We start from the raw sequence: 14,569 nt of genomic DNA on the forward strand, positions 1-14,569 counted from the left end.
AAAGCTCTATTTGTGGGAAAAAAAGGATGTTGATTTTGTTTGGGAGCAACGTCGTATGTCAGTTAAAGCAACACAGTGCCAAATCGCAAAAAGTGCTCTGGTCTTTGGCCAGCCAAATGGTCTGGGGCTTAAGTGGTTAAAAAATTCAGATGGACCTAGAAGCAGAACATGTTTCAAATCTGTCTGACGGACTCCATTCCTATCGGGAAAACCGTTTGTCTGTATGCTGGTCCGATGGACCAAATACGACGCAAGGGCAGCTATTGGCTACTGGCTGTTAAACTTCCTTTTCTAGTCCCGTCGTACGTCATCGCGTACAAAACGAACGGACTTTCGAACGGACTTTAGTCCGTTCGTGTGTGGGCAAGTACGTTTGTTCGGAAGTCCATCTTAACTCCGTCGAAAGTCCATCAGGAAGACCGTCGGATCTTTTCTGCCAGAAAGTCCGGTCGTGTGTACGCAGCATTACATTCACTGATTGTATGCTACTATGCTTGTACGGTACACGTGTTGCATTCATTTTGTCAGCACATCTAAATCTATAAAAAAAAAGGACACGCAATATTTTTTAAATAAAACCTTTGTGTACTAAACAAAAACTACTGACTGCCTAGGGGTGTTAGGGTGCATAAATTGCCATACATAAGTAATGTAAGAAAAGTAATGTGCAGTAAAATGCAATTACTGCAGTGTGATAGTTCACAATATAACACACATTAAAACACATGTACTGACCCATGTTATAATGTGCAATACCACAATGTATGCAGACGTGCATTACAGTGCGTTGTGATGGGAAGTCAATTGCATTCCATAACACACATCTACAGTGTGCTACTGAAGCAATGCTTCCTGTATAGCGCCACCTCCAGGTGGAGTGATACCAAATGTACTTTGCTTGGGACATCAACAGCCGGCGATACCTGAATGGAGGATTGTTATTAAAGGTAAGTTTATTCCTAAAACACAGTGTATATATGTGCATATCTGTTCTGCACTGGTTTGACCCCTTTCACACTGAAGGTGTTTTGCAGGCGCTATAGCGTTAAAAATAGTGCCTGCATTCCGCCCTCCAACAGCTGCTCCATTGTCTCCTGTGTGAAAGCCCAAGGGGCGGTGCGCTGGCAGGACGTCAGGAAAAGCTTCTTTGGAGTGGTGAAAGAGCGGTGTGTTTACTGCTCCTCCACCGCTGCTCCCCATTGAAATCAATGGGGCAATGCGGCTATACCGCCGGCAAAACACTGCTATCGCAGCGGTTTTAATCCTTTCACTAGCGCCCGAAATGCGCTGCAAATCCGACGGTAAAACGCCGCTAAAAATAGCGGTATTTTACCGCCAATGCTATGGGAGACACAGTGTGAAAGGTGTCTTGCTGGGCTGCTGATCCACAGGTGCAGTGCAGTGCACCTGTGGGATACCTGCACTGGGCCATAGAATTCTGTTACTGCATGCAGGTTGGTACACTACACCTGCAGGATATAACAGAAGTCTATTGCAAAGTGCAGCTAACCTGCAGGAAAGCCCCAAGTGAATGAATGACTTGTATAGTGCTACCTATGTGAACTGAATCACCTCAGGGTGCTTATGCTGCCGGTGTCCATCTGTGGTATGGCGCGGTCCTTGCCCTGTAGGGTCCTGACATGCTTATTTTTGGCCAATTTTTTAGACAGGGTCTAATTAACCTACAAGCATGTCTTTGGAGTGTGGGGGGAGGCCAGAGTACCCAAAGGAAACCCACACAGGCACAGGGAGAACATGCAAACTCCAGGCAGATGGTGTTGTGGTTTGGATTTGAACCAGTGACCCTATTGCTGCTAGACAAAAGTGCTAAACACGATACCACTGTGCTGCACTCAGGTGCAGGTAAACCAAAGTGCATCAGTGAGAAAGCAGCCTCAGGGCCCTTTCACACAATCGGTCTGACCCAATTGAACCCTCCATTCACCTCTATGGAGCTGCAGATGTAAACTGACTCATGTTCTTTTACACCCACCTACCTCCAAACCGGTCCGCTAAAAAAAAAAACAGATGGGGATCCGTCTTGTTCGGTCTGATCGGAGGACTCATAGAGTACAGCAGTCTTTGTCAGCGTCAGCACTACATATGCAGAGTGGACACGGACCTGTCATCCACCAACTACCAAGTCGCTTAAGCGGCCCTTGCTTTTTAAAAGGTTGGGTACCCCTGATCTAAACCATTCCATTGTAGCTCTGAGTGTATGTTTAGGGTCCTTGTCCTGCTGGAAGGTGAACCTCCGCCCCAGTCTCAAGTCTTTTGCAGACTCTAACAGGTTTTCATCTAAGATTGCCCTGTATTTGGCAACATCCACTTTCCAAACAACTCTGACCAGCTTCCCTGTCCCTGCTGAAGAAAAGCATCCCCACGACATGACGTTGCCACCACCATGTTTCACGGTGGGAATATGTGTGTTCTGGGTGATGTGCAGTGTTAGTTTCCCGCCACACATAGTGTTTTGCTTTTAGGCCAAAAAGTTAAATTTCGGTCTCATCTGACCAGAGCACCTTCTTCCACATGTTTGCTGTGTCCTCCACATGGCTTCTCACAAACTGCAAATGGGACTTCTTATGGCTTTCTTTCAACAATGGCTTTCTTGCCACTCTTGTATAAAGATTTGCGTAGTGCCCGACTAATAGTTGTCCTGTGGACAGATTCTCCCACCTGAGCTGTGGATCTGTCTGCCTGTCAGTTTAGGTGGACGGCCATGTCTTGGTAGGTTTGCAGTTGTGTCATACTCTTTCCATTTTCAGATGATGGATTTGACAGTGCTCTGTGGGATGTTCAATGCTTGGGCTTTAAACTGCTCCACATCTGTATCCCTGACCTGCCTGGTGTGTTCCTTGGCCTTCATGATAATGTTTGTTCACTAAAGGTGTCTAACAAACCTCTGAGGGCTTCACAGAACAGCTGTATTTATACTAATTTTAAATTACACACAGGTGGACAGGATTGTTTACTAATTAGGTGACTTCTGAGAGCAATTTGTTCCACTAGATTTTAGTTAGGGGTTTCAGAGTAAAGGGGGCTGAATACAAATGCACATCACACTTTTCACATATATATTTGTAAACAATTTGGAAAACCATTTATCATTTTCCTTCCACTTCACAATTATGTGCCACTTTGTGTTGGTCCATCACATAAAATCCCAATAAAATACATTTATATTTTTGATAGTAACATAACAAAAATTGAAAAATTTCAAGAGGTATAAACACTTTTTCAATATATATTGTAAAATATGTAACAAAATTATACTCATTTTTTTTTATTTCTCATGACTTCATTGTTTTTCCACCTTCACATGCAGGTCAAGTTGTCCAGCCAGAGTGACAGGGGTGGGGACGACCTATACGTGGGACAAGGGATACTTTCTCACATTGTTGTGTATTTGTTTTTTTTCAACCCTTAGGCCGCGTACACACGCGGGGACTGTTCGCTGAAACTGTCCGCTGAAACCAAGTTTCAGCGGACAGTCCGCTCGTGTGTGGGCTTTCAGCGGACAGTTTCAGCGAACAGTCCGCTGAACAAGGTTTTTCGGAAATTCCGAAAAACTGTCCGTTGAAACCTTGTTTCAGCGGACAGTCCCCGCGTGTGTAGGCTTGTTCGTCAAACAAAGTTGCGCGCATGCTCAGAAAGGATTTTCACGCCGAAAGTTATAATGCAGTGTATAGGACGTCGTATTTTTCGTCCCGTCGTACGTGCCGTTCACGTCATCGCGCACGGTTTCAGCAAACTGTTCGTCCGTCGTGTGTGGCCATGTCCGTCCATGCTAATTTTGAGCGGACTGTTTGCCGAAACTGTTTGACGGACAAAGTTGGGCGAACAGTCCCCGCGTGTGTACGCGGCCTTACGTTTGCTGAACAGCTTAATGTGTGTTTGGCTATGGGACAGGAAGTGAAGGGAAATCTCCACAATGGGACGCAGATGGCGAATAAAAATCTGATGGGGTTATAACCCACCCATGCTCTATCCAATATGAAAGAAAAAGTTCTACTTTTTATATAGCTACACTATATACTATATATATATATAAATATATATATATATATATATATATATATATATATATATATATATATATATATATATATATATATATATATATATATACACTGAGCAAAATTATAAACGCAACATTTTTGTGTTTGCCCCTATTTATAATTAGCTGAACTCAAAGATCTACGACTTTTTCTATGTACACAAAAGGTTTATTTCTCTCAAATATTGTTCACAAATCTGTCTAATGCCCCGTACACACAATCCGAATATCGTACGAAAACGGTCAATCCGAGGAAGGATAGTACGATTTTCGGATCGTGTGTACACTTTTTTCGACAGCCGATCACAACCATTCATCCGATATTATTCGATCGGACTTGCACGGAAATTTTCCTCGTACGATTCCAGATAGTACGATTTTTGTTTAGTCAGTATAGTACAAATACATTACAACACATGACATCACTTACGATTTTTTTTCTATCGCACGAGAATTTTCGTGACTTTATTTAGCTATTCAGTTTCTACTTGCGATTATTAACCAAAAACGATATTCGGATTGTGTGTACGGGGCATAAATCCGTGAGCACTTCTCCTTTGCCGATATAATCCATCCTCCTCACAGGTGTGGTATATCAAGATGCTGATTAGACAGCATGATTATTGTACAGGTGTGCCTTAGGCTGGCCACAATAAAAGGGCACTCTAAAATGTGCAGTTTTACTTTATTGGGGGGATGGGGGGGTTCCGAAAACCAGTCAGTATCTGCTGTGACCACAATTTTCCTTGCGCAGTGCAGCTCATCTCCTTCACATAGAGTTGATCAGTTTGTTGATTGTGGTCTGTGGAAGGTTGGTCCATTCCTCTTCAATGACTCTGTGAAATTGCTGGATATTGGCAGGAACTGGAACACGCTGTCGTATACGGCAATCCAGTGCATCCCAAACATGCTGTCCGGTGAGTGTGCTGGCCATGCAAGAACTGGGATGTTTTCAGCTTCCAGGAATTGTGTACAGATCCTTGCAACATGGGGCGGTGCAATATCATGCTGCAACATGAGGTGATGGTCGTGGATGAATGGGCCTCAGGATCTGTGCATTCAAAATGCCATCAATAAAATGCACCTGTGTTCGTTGTCCATAGCATACACCTGCCCATACCATCGCCCCACCGCCACCATGGGCCACTTGATCCACAACGTTGACATCAGCAAACTGCTGTACAGTGAAAACCGGGATTCATCCGTGAATAGAACACCTCTCCAAAATGCTAGACATCATTGAATGTGAGCATTCGCCCACTCAAGTCAGGTTTGATGATGAAAGGCAGTCAGCTCAAGACCCCGATGAGGACAACGAGCATGCAGATGAGCGTCTCTGAAACAGTTTGTGTAGAAATTCTTTGGTTCTTTGGTTATGCAAACCGATTGTTGCAGCAGCTGTCTGGGTATCTGGTCTCAGGCAATCTTGGAGGTTAAGATGCTGGATGTGGAGGGCTTGGGCCGGTGTGGTTACATGTGGTCTGTGGTTATGAGGCTGGTTGGATGTACTGCCAAATTCTCTGAAAAGCCTTTAGAGATGGCTTATGGTAGAGAAATGAACATTCACCTCAAGGGCAACAGCTCTGGTGGACATTCTTGCAGTCAGCATGCCAATTGCACGCTCCCTCAAAACTTGCGACATCTGTGGCATTGTGCTGTGCGATAAAACTGCACATTTTAGAGTGGCCTTTTATTGTGGCCAGCCTAAGACACACCTGTGCAATAATCATGCTGTCTAATCAGCATTTTGTTATGCCACACCTGTGAGGTGGATAGATTATCTCGGCAAAGGAGAAGTGCTCACTAACATAGGTTTAGCCAGATTTTGTGAACAATATCCTAGAGAAATAGGCCTTTTGTGTACATAGAAAAAGTCGTAGATCTTTAAAGCGGAATTTCAGTCATTTTTTCAACTTTCCATCTATTTTATATATATATATATATATATATATATATATATATATATATATATATATATATTTGGACAGTAAAACATTTTTTTTTCTGCCAGTAAATACCTTGTACAGCCCACTTCCTGTTTCTTGTCTGGTCATTAGCCTAGGCTTATGACATCATGCACAGCTCTCCCTCTAACTCTCGTGAGAGTTTGCCAGGAAGGGAGGGGGGATGAATCATAAGAGGGGCAATGATAGCTGCAGGGTTGCAGAGCTGGAGGTGTGTCTCTGTGTGTCTGTGTAAATCCTGGTTGGAGGGAAGCTTCAGAATGGCAAACATGTTTTTATTACAAATTATGTGAGCAGTTTCTCTTTAGGTTCAACTCATGATAAATATTGGCAAACACAAAAGTGTTGCCTTTAGAATTTTGCTTAGTGTCTCTCTCTCTCTCTCTCTCTCTCTCTCTCTCTCTCTCTCTCTCTCTCTCTCTCTATATATATATATACAGTGCCTTGCGAAAGTATTCGGCCCCCTTGAACTTTTCAACCTTTTGCCACATTTCAGGCTTCAAACATGAAGATATAAAATGTAAATTTTTTGTGAAGAATCACCAACAAGTGGGACACAATTGTGAAGTAGAACAAAATCTATTGGACTTTTGAAACTTTTTTAACTAATAAAAAAATGAAAAGTGGGGCGTGCAAAATTATTCGGCCCCCTTGCGTTAATACTTAGTAGAGCCACCTTTTGCTGCGATTACAGCTGCAAGTCACTTGGGGTATGTCTCTATCAGTTTTGCACATCGAGAGACTGAAATTCTTGCCCATTCTTCCTTGCAAAACAGCTCGAGCTCAGTGAGGTTGGGTGAAGAGCGTTTGTGAACAGCAGTTTTCAGCTCTTTCCACAGATTCTCGATTGGATTCAGGTCTGGACTTTGACTTGGCCATTCTAACACCTGGATACGTTTATTTGTGAACCATTCCTTTGTAGATTTTGCTGTATGTTTGGGATCATTGTCTTGTTAGAAGATAAATCTCCGTCCCAGTTTCAGGTCTTTTGCAGACTCCAACAGGTTTTCATCCAGAATGGTCCTGTATTTGGCTGCATCCATCCTCCCCTCAATTTTAACCATCTTCCCTGTCCCTGCTGAAGAAAAGCAGGCCCAAATCATGATGCTGTCACCACCATGTTTGACAGTGGGGATGGTGTGTTGAGGGTGATGAGCTGTGTTGCTTTTACGCCAAACATATCGTTTTGCATTTGGGCAAAAACTTCGATTTTGGTTTCATCTGACCAGAGCACCTTCTTCCACATGTTTGGTGTGTCTCCCAGGTGGCTTGTGGCAAACTTTAGATGAGACTTTTTATGGATATCTTTGAGAAATGGCTTTCTTCTTGCCACTCTTCCATAAAGGCCAGATTTGTGCAGTGTATGACTGATTGTTGTCCTATGGACAGACTCTCCCACCTCTGCTGTAGTTCTCTGCAGTTCATCCAGAGTGATCATGGGCCTCTTGGCTGCATCTCAGTTTAGAGGGATGGCCAGGTCTTGGTAGATTTGCAGTGGTCTGATACTCCTTCCATTTCAAAATGATCGCTTGCACAGTGCTCCTTGGGATGTTTAATGCTTGGGAAATCTTTTTGTATCCAAATCCACCTTTAAACTTCTCCACATTATGGACCTACCTGGTGCGTTCCTTGGTCTTCATGATGCTCTCTGCGCTTTCAACAGAACCCTGAGACTATCACAGAGCAGGTGCATTTATACAGAGACTTGATTACACACAGGTGGATTCTATTCATCACCATCAGTCATTTAGGACAACATTGGATCATTCAGAGATCCTCGCTGAACTTCTGGAGTGAGTTTGCTGCACTGAAAGTAAAGGGGCCAAATAATTTTGCACGCCCCACTTTTCAGTTTTTTATTTGCTAAAAAAGTTTAAATTATCCAATAGATTTTATTCCACTTCACAATTGTGTCCCATTTGTTGGTGATTCTTCACAAAAATTAAAATTTTATATCTTTATGTTTGAAGCCTGAAATGTGGAAAGGGGTTGAAAAGTTCAAGGGGGCCGAATACTTTCGCAAGGCACTGTATATATATATATATATATATATATAATATATAGATGTGTATATATATTTACCTATAGTTCTACTCAAAATTCATACAGTTATCAGGATACAACAATAGTTGCCAATTCAAACCTCATTTTTTAAAACCAAACTTTACTTTACAATCTGTTATGCTGGCCACATGTTTTCATTTTGCACCTTTTTTTATTAGCTAAAATAATTTTTTTTCAATTTATGCAATTAACAATCAAACACACTTTTTTTTGTAGGATTTCAATTCAATCTTTCTTTTGCAACCTACATAAGAGCGAAACATTTTTTGGTTAATTATACCAGACATGCTGCTAATGAGACAAGATGATTGAACACTTTCCAACCTGATGATTGGCTTCTATTCAGTTTGAAAAAAGAAGATGGTAAAAAAAAAAAAAAAAAAAAGGCCACACTTTTTGATTTTCAATCAGTATGACTGGGTTACTGAATGATTGGTCTGAAAAGAACACGCATGATTTCAAAGCCTAGATAAAAACAACTACATTGACAGATCAAACAGTTCAAATACATTTTTTCACTTGTGTATTCAGATATTTGCTTGGAGTGCAGGCTTAAAGTCACTCTAGGCAGATATAAAAGTCTTGCTCTAAAGGCAAATAGACTAGCACTTTGCAAGGGCAGTTGTACTCTACAAGTGAAATTGCTTCAGAGCTTATTAAATAAGGGGAAGCGCTGCTTATTTCCATCATCCAATCATGTGCAAGCAAAAATATATATTTTTTTATTTTCCTTGTATTTAATTGGGTATTCTTTGCAAAATGAAGCTTCACCTCATTTACTGAGCTCTGGAGCAAAGTGCAGTATATTTGCCTTTTCAACCCATTATTTCAGCTCTGTAATCATTAACCACTTCAGCCCCTGAAGATTTGGCTGCTGAATGACCTGGCCATTTTTTGTGATATGGCACTGTGTCGCATTAACTTACAATTGCGCTGTTGTGCAGCTCTGCACCCCAACAAATTTGATGTCCTTTTTTTCCCACAAATAGAGCTTTCTTTTGGTAGTAGTTGATTGACTCTGCGGTTTTTCTTTTTTGCACTATAAACCAGTGGCAAGTGGTGAAGTTTTAAGATGGGGGGGCGCTAGACCACAACCACCCTTTTGACCCATCCCACTTCTCATAAGCCCCACCCATTATAGAATCCACCAACTCCGTCCCCTGTAGTACATCATATACCAGGCTGTACATTATACACAGGGCTCTATAATTCATATACCAGGCTCTACATTATAGACAGGGCTCTGTACATCATATAGCAGGCTTTACATTATACACCGAGCTCTGTACATCATATACCAGGCTCTACATTATACACAGGGCTCTATACTTCATATACCAGGCTCTATATTATAGACAGGGCTCTGTACATCATATACCAGGCTCTACATTATACACCAGGTTCTAATGACACATCAATATGTCTGACAGCCCAGCCACACTCCTCGTTCACCATAGAAAAAAAACAGAAGACACAAAAAAGGTGCTCGGGAAACAGCAATAGGCAGAGGTCACCGCAGACAATGAAGTCATCACATTTAGTGACTGCAATAATGCAATATCTTACATGTTTGCCTTTGGTGGTGGGATCAGAGGGATGGTGATGATCAGGGACAGAGGGATGGAGGTGGGGTGGGGAGTTGGATCAGTGGTGGGTGGGATGGGATCAGGGACAGAGGGATGGGATATATCAGGGACAGAGGGATGGTGGGATGGATCAGGGGCAGGGGGATGGTGGGTGGGATGGATCATGGACAGAGGTATGGGTGGGTGGGTGGGATGGATCAGGGACAGAGGGATGGGTGGATGGATCAGGGACAGAAGGATGGTGGGATGAATTAGGGACAGAGGGATGGGTGGGTGGGCTGGATCAGGGACAGAGGGATGGTGGGATGGATCAGGGACAGAGGGATGGGTGGGTGGGATGGATCAGGGACAGAGGGATGGATGGGTGGGATGGATCAGGGACAGAAAGATGGTGGGATGGATCAGGGACAGAGAGGTGGTGGGTGGGATGGATCAGGGACAGAGATATGGTTGGTGGGATGGATCAGGGACAGAGAGATGGTTGGTGGGATGGACCAGGGACAGAGAGATGGTAGGTGGGATGGATCAGGGACAGAAGGATGGCGGGATGAATCAGGGACAGAGAGATGGTGGGTGGGATGGATCAGGGACAGAAGGATGGTGGGATGGATCAGGGACAGAGAGATGGTGGGTGGGTGGGATGGATCAGGGACAGAGAGATGGTGGGTGGGATGAATCGGGGACAGAGGGATGGGTGGGTGGGGGGAGGCTTCATATGGGCTGTGTGTTTAACAAGAGCCTCCACTGACACTGCCAAACCAAGACACAGCAACACCAGTGGAGATTGACGATCAGCACTTGTTAAACACACAGCCCGTATGAAGCCTCCCCATCCATCCATCCTGTAGAAATAAGGAGACCAGCCTTGTGTTGATCGTCAGTGATTCTAATATCTCCACTGGTGTTGCTGTGTCTCGTTTGGCTGTGTCAGTGGAATCATTGAGCTCTGCCCCCCTCCTGCGGATTTCCAGCATCTACCTTGTTGTTGAGTTTCATAGCGGCAAGTGCAGGAGTTCACTCCTCCGCTCCTCTGCTCGGCGCACTGGTCTGACACAGGGAAAAACGGAAGTGACAGACTAACTAGTCTGTCACTCAAAGCACATAGTATAGTAAACCTATGGGCGCCGGGCGGATGCAGATCGGCATTTTTCATTGCGCCACAAGGCGGGTTAAAACCCCGCAAATGAAGCGCTGTGTCTGCAATCTTGTGATTGCGTTGACGTGGCGCTTCACATAGTGCACTGTGTCCGGCGCTCGTACATAGTGCACTTAAGGACTTAAGGCCGCCACTGCTATAAACAAAAAAAGAGAGTCAATTTTGAAAAAAACACAAGATTTTGTACCCTTTGCTATAATAAATAATACCCATTTTTGTTTTAAAAAAAGCACATTTTTTTTTAGTTTAGGCCGATACGTATTCTTCTATATATTTTTGGTAAAAAATAAAATCATAATAAGCATATATTGATTGGTTTGCACAAAAGTTATTGTGCCTACAAAATAGGGGATAGATTTATAGCATTTTTATTATTATTTTTCTTTTTTACTAGTAATGGCGGCGATCTGTAATTTTTATCGGGACTGCAACATTATGGCGGACACATTGGACACTTTTAACATTATTTTAGGACCATTGTCATTTATACAGCGATCAGTGCTAGAAAAATGCACTGATTACTGTAAAAACTTCACTGGCAGGGAAGGGGTTAACACTAGGGGGCGATCAAGGGGTTAACTCTCTAATTCGCTATGTGTGTTTCTAACTGTAGGGGAAGAGGACTGACCTAGAGGAAGTGATGGATCATGGTTCCTAGCTAATAGGAACTCACGATCTGTCATGCCGAACAGAACAGGGATTTGTGTATTTACACACACACGTTCTTGTTCTGCCTCTCGTGCCCGCGATCGCTCGTGGTCATGAGCATCAGCACCCCCACTGTGCAGCGGACACTTAAGCGTGCCCCCCAGCGACATGCTCGCTTCTGCTATCCCGATCCCGCAAGCCAATGTATAGCTACGACGGCTGGTGGGATTGTGCCGCAGTAAAATGATGGCAGCTGGTCGGCAAACGGTTAATACATCATTAAATGTATTTTTAATGCAAGCAGTGTAAGTACTTGAATGTTATCTAATAGCAACCTTTTGCAGTCCCTGTACAGCAGGGCTGGAGTGTGAGAAGAAGAAACAACACAAACAGCACAAGAAGACTGAATGATACTGGTCATCAGAGTGAGGACATCTAGTGGCAGAAAAAGGTACTATGGGAAAATCAATGAATCAGTGAATATTGCTGCCAAGAGAGAAAATACAATTTAAGGTTGAGATTGCCATGTTAGAGACAGACTGCATTGTCAGAGCAATGGTAAAGTGTCCATAGACAAGAGATAACCATTTCTTGAATTATAGTCAGATCAGAAAATGTATTTTATTTTGTATCCCTATGGGCATCATGTGATATCTACAGACACCCTTGGACTGAATTATCTCAACTGTCTGCATTTTCCTGACCAATCACTATTTTACCACTGAATAAAGTTATCTGCTGAGTATATTGCCCACATATACCTAGATTTGACTTGAAGATTCTAAATTGGCCACTTTAAAATTGAAATAGTAATAAAAAAAAATCCCCAACAGCTACATTTTCAGCTGCTAATATATTGGAGTTGTAAAAATATAAATATGGCGCCGGCAAACATAATATAAGTGAAAAAATAACAAATTGTATAAATATACAAGTTAAGTGACCAAAAGTGCTCCAATCCAAGGGAAAGGAAATACAAAAATGCTTCAGAAATATTCAAGTGTGCAACACCCCCTCATGTGTCCCACTCACTGGATCAATGTGACCCCCAGCTTTGCAGTCTAGGGGTGGCTTCAAGCTTGGTAGTAATATCCAGGTGGATTAAACGTCAGGTCATCAGATCAAAAATTATTTTGTGAAGGTTCTCAGCCGGACAGACAGGTATCCAAAAAGATATAAAGAATGGAACTGATAGTGATGTGCCATTAAAAAGATTTTTATTTCAGAGGGGAATGGGTACTTACAAAATTCAAGATCAGAACGGGCACAAACATGGAGTGGTAGATATAAAAAACGCCATTCCTGGCTTATTTTCACAAAACCAAAAGTGCGTTCCAGGAGACTGGAAGTGACGTCAGTAATACCGGAAATTGTGTCAACGCATTTTGCCCTTCCACAGGGCGTCATCAAAGACCTGTCTTTAATGACGCCCTGTGGGAGGGCGAAACGCAGTGACACAATTTCCGGTATGTGGTCTTTGACGCCCTGTGGGAGGGTGAAACGCGTTGGCGCAATTTCCGGGATTACTGACGTCACTTTCGGTCTCGTGGAACGCACTTCAGGTTTCGTGGAATGCACACGCCAGGAACAGCATTTTTTATGTCTACAGCTCCATGTTTGTGCCCGTTCTGATCTTAAATTTTGTGATTACCCATTCCCCATTCTTTATATCTTTTTTTTTGTATTTCCTTAACCTTGGATTAGAGCACTTTTGGTCACTTTATCTGGACTTGTTTATTAACCACTTGCTTACTGGGCACTTAAACCCTCCTCCTGTCCAGACCAATTTTTTATCTTTCAGAGCTGTCGCACTTTGAATGACAATTGCGCAGTCATACAACACTGTACCCAAATTAAATGTTTATAATTTTTTTCCCACAAACAGAGCTTTCTTTTGGTGGTATTTGATATCACCTGTGCGATTTTTATTTTTTGTTAAAAAATTTTTTTTTTTATATTTTGTTATAAAATTTTGCAAACAGGTAATTTTTCTCCTTCATTGATATACTCTGATGAGGTGGCAGTGATGGACACTGATGGGTGGCAGTGATGGGCACTGATTGTTTACACTGATAGGCGACACTGCTAGGTGGCACTGATTGGCACCACTGGTGGGCATTGATAGGTGGCACTCATTGGCATTGATAGGTGGCACTGGTGGGCACTGTGGGCACTGGCAGATGACAATGACAGGTGGCATTGTCAGGGGCTAATGAATGGCACAAAGGAGGCAGATGTGCCTCCTTCCTCTTTGGGACAGATGTCCCTTTAACAGCGATCGGCTTTTTTTTCTCCTCACACTGTCAAAAAAATGATCGCCGAGCTTTTGTTTATATCATGTGATCAGCTGTCATTGGCTGACAGCTGATCACATTGTAAGGGGTCGGCACCGGCCCCTTACTAGGATCAGTGATCAGCCGAGTCTCAGTGACTGTTGCTGTCATTCGGCTATGGCCTGGACCTCAAGTGGTTAAATTTATACAATTTGTTCTTTTTTTCACTTATGTTATGTATGCGAGCGCCATATCGCTTCTCGGCCTTTTGGCTAAGATCAAGTGTAGTATCTGTTCTTATCAGTTACCAGGAGGTGGCACTTGCTTCCGTCCCTGTTCTATGGCGAGGCGGAGCAGGGGTGGCGGTTTCTATGCAAAACCTGCTGGTGTGAAGGTAACCCGGAGCGGTTCATAGCCGAAAGGGAAGCCTTCTGATGAGGATGGAGAACCACTGGTCAGCGCCAGGAGAGGGAACCCTGGCCTTCTGGCCTGGATTGGGGCAGCTTTAGCTCCGGTCAGTTTTTCGGGAGGGAACGTTGGTTCCCCTTTCTCCCACTGGGGGAACGGCCAGTACTTCCCCAATGTAATTAGGTAGGAGTGATGGGAGTGAGGGTGAGGCCTGATGGCAAAGGGCTCTCACTAAGCTCCTGAATCTCCATGCCTTTCTGGCTGGGGTGGGGGATGCTGTGGTCTGGGCTGGGGTCGGGGATGCTTTTGTTGAAAAGCCTATGGTGATGTGCCCCTGAAGTGGCAGTTCAGGGGTGCCTTATATTCACTGTGCTTCGTCACCTTGATATCTGGCACCTTGGTCATGTCAC

General features: G+C 43.4%; 1 pseudogene; it reads left to right on the plus strand.

Annotated features, from left to right (window-relative positions):
• Positions 1-14,003: 14,003 nt before the first annotated feature.
• On the plus strand, positions 14,004-14,136 carry LOC143928537 (U2 spliceosomal RNA; annotated as a pseudogene).
• The last annotated feature ends 433 nt before the right edge of the window (positions 14,137-14,569 follow it).

The sequence above is a fragment of the Lithobates pipiens genome, unplaced genomic scaffold (assembly GCF_037356315.1).
Source record: "Lithobates pipiens isolate NorthernLeopardFrog02 unplaced genomic scaffold, aLitPip1_a1.2 Scaffold_23, whole genome shotgun sequence".
In the NCBI taxonomy this organism is placed as follows: Eukaryota; Metazoa; Chordata; class Amphibia; order Anura; family Ranidae; genus Lithobates; species Lithobates pipiens.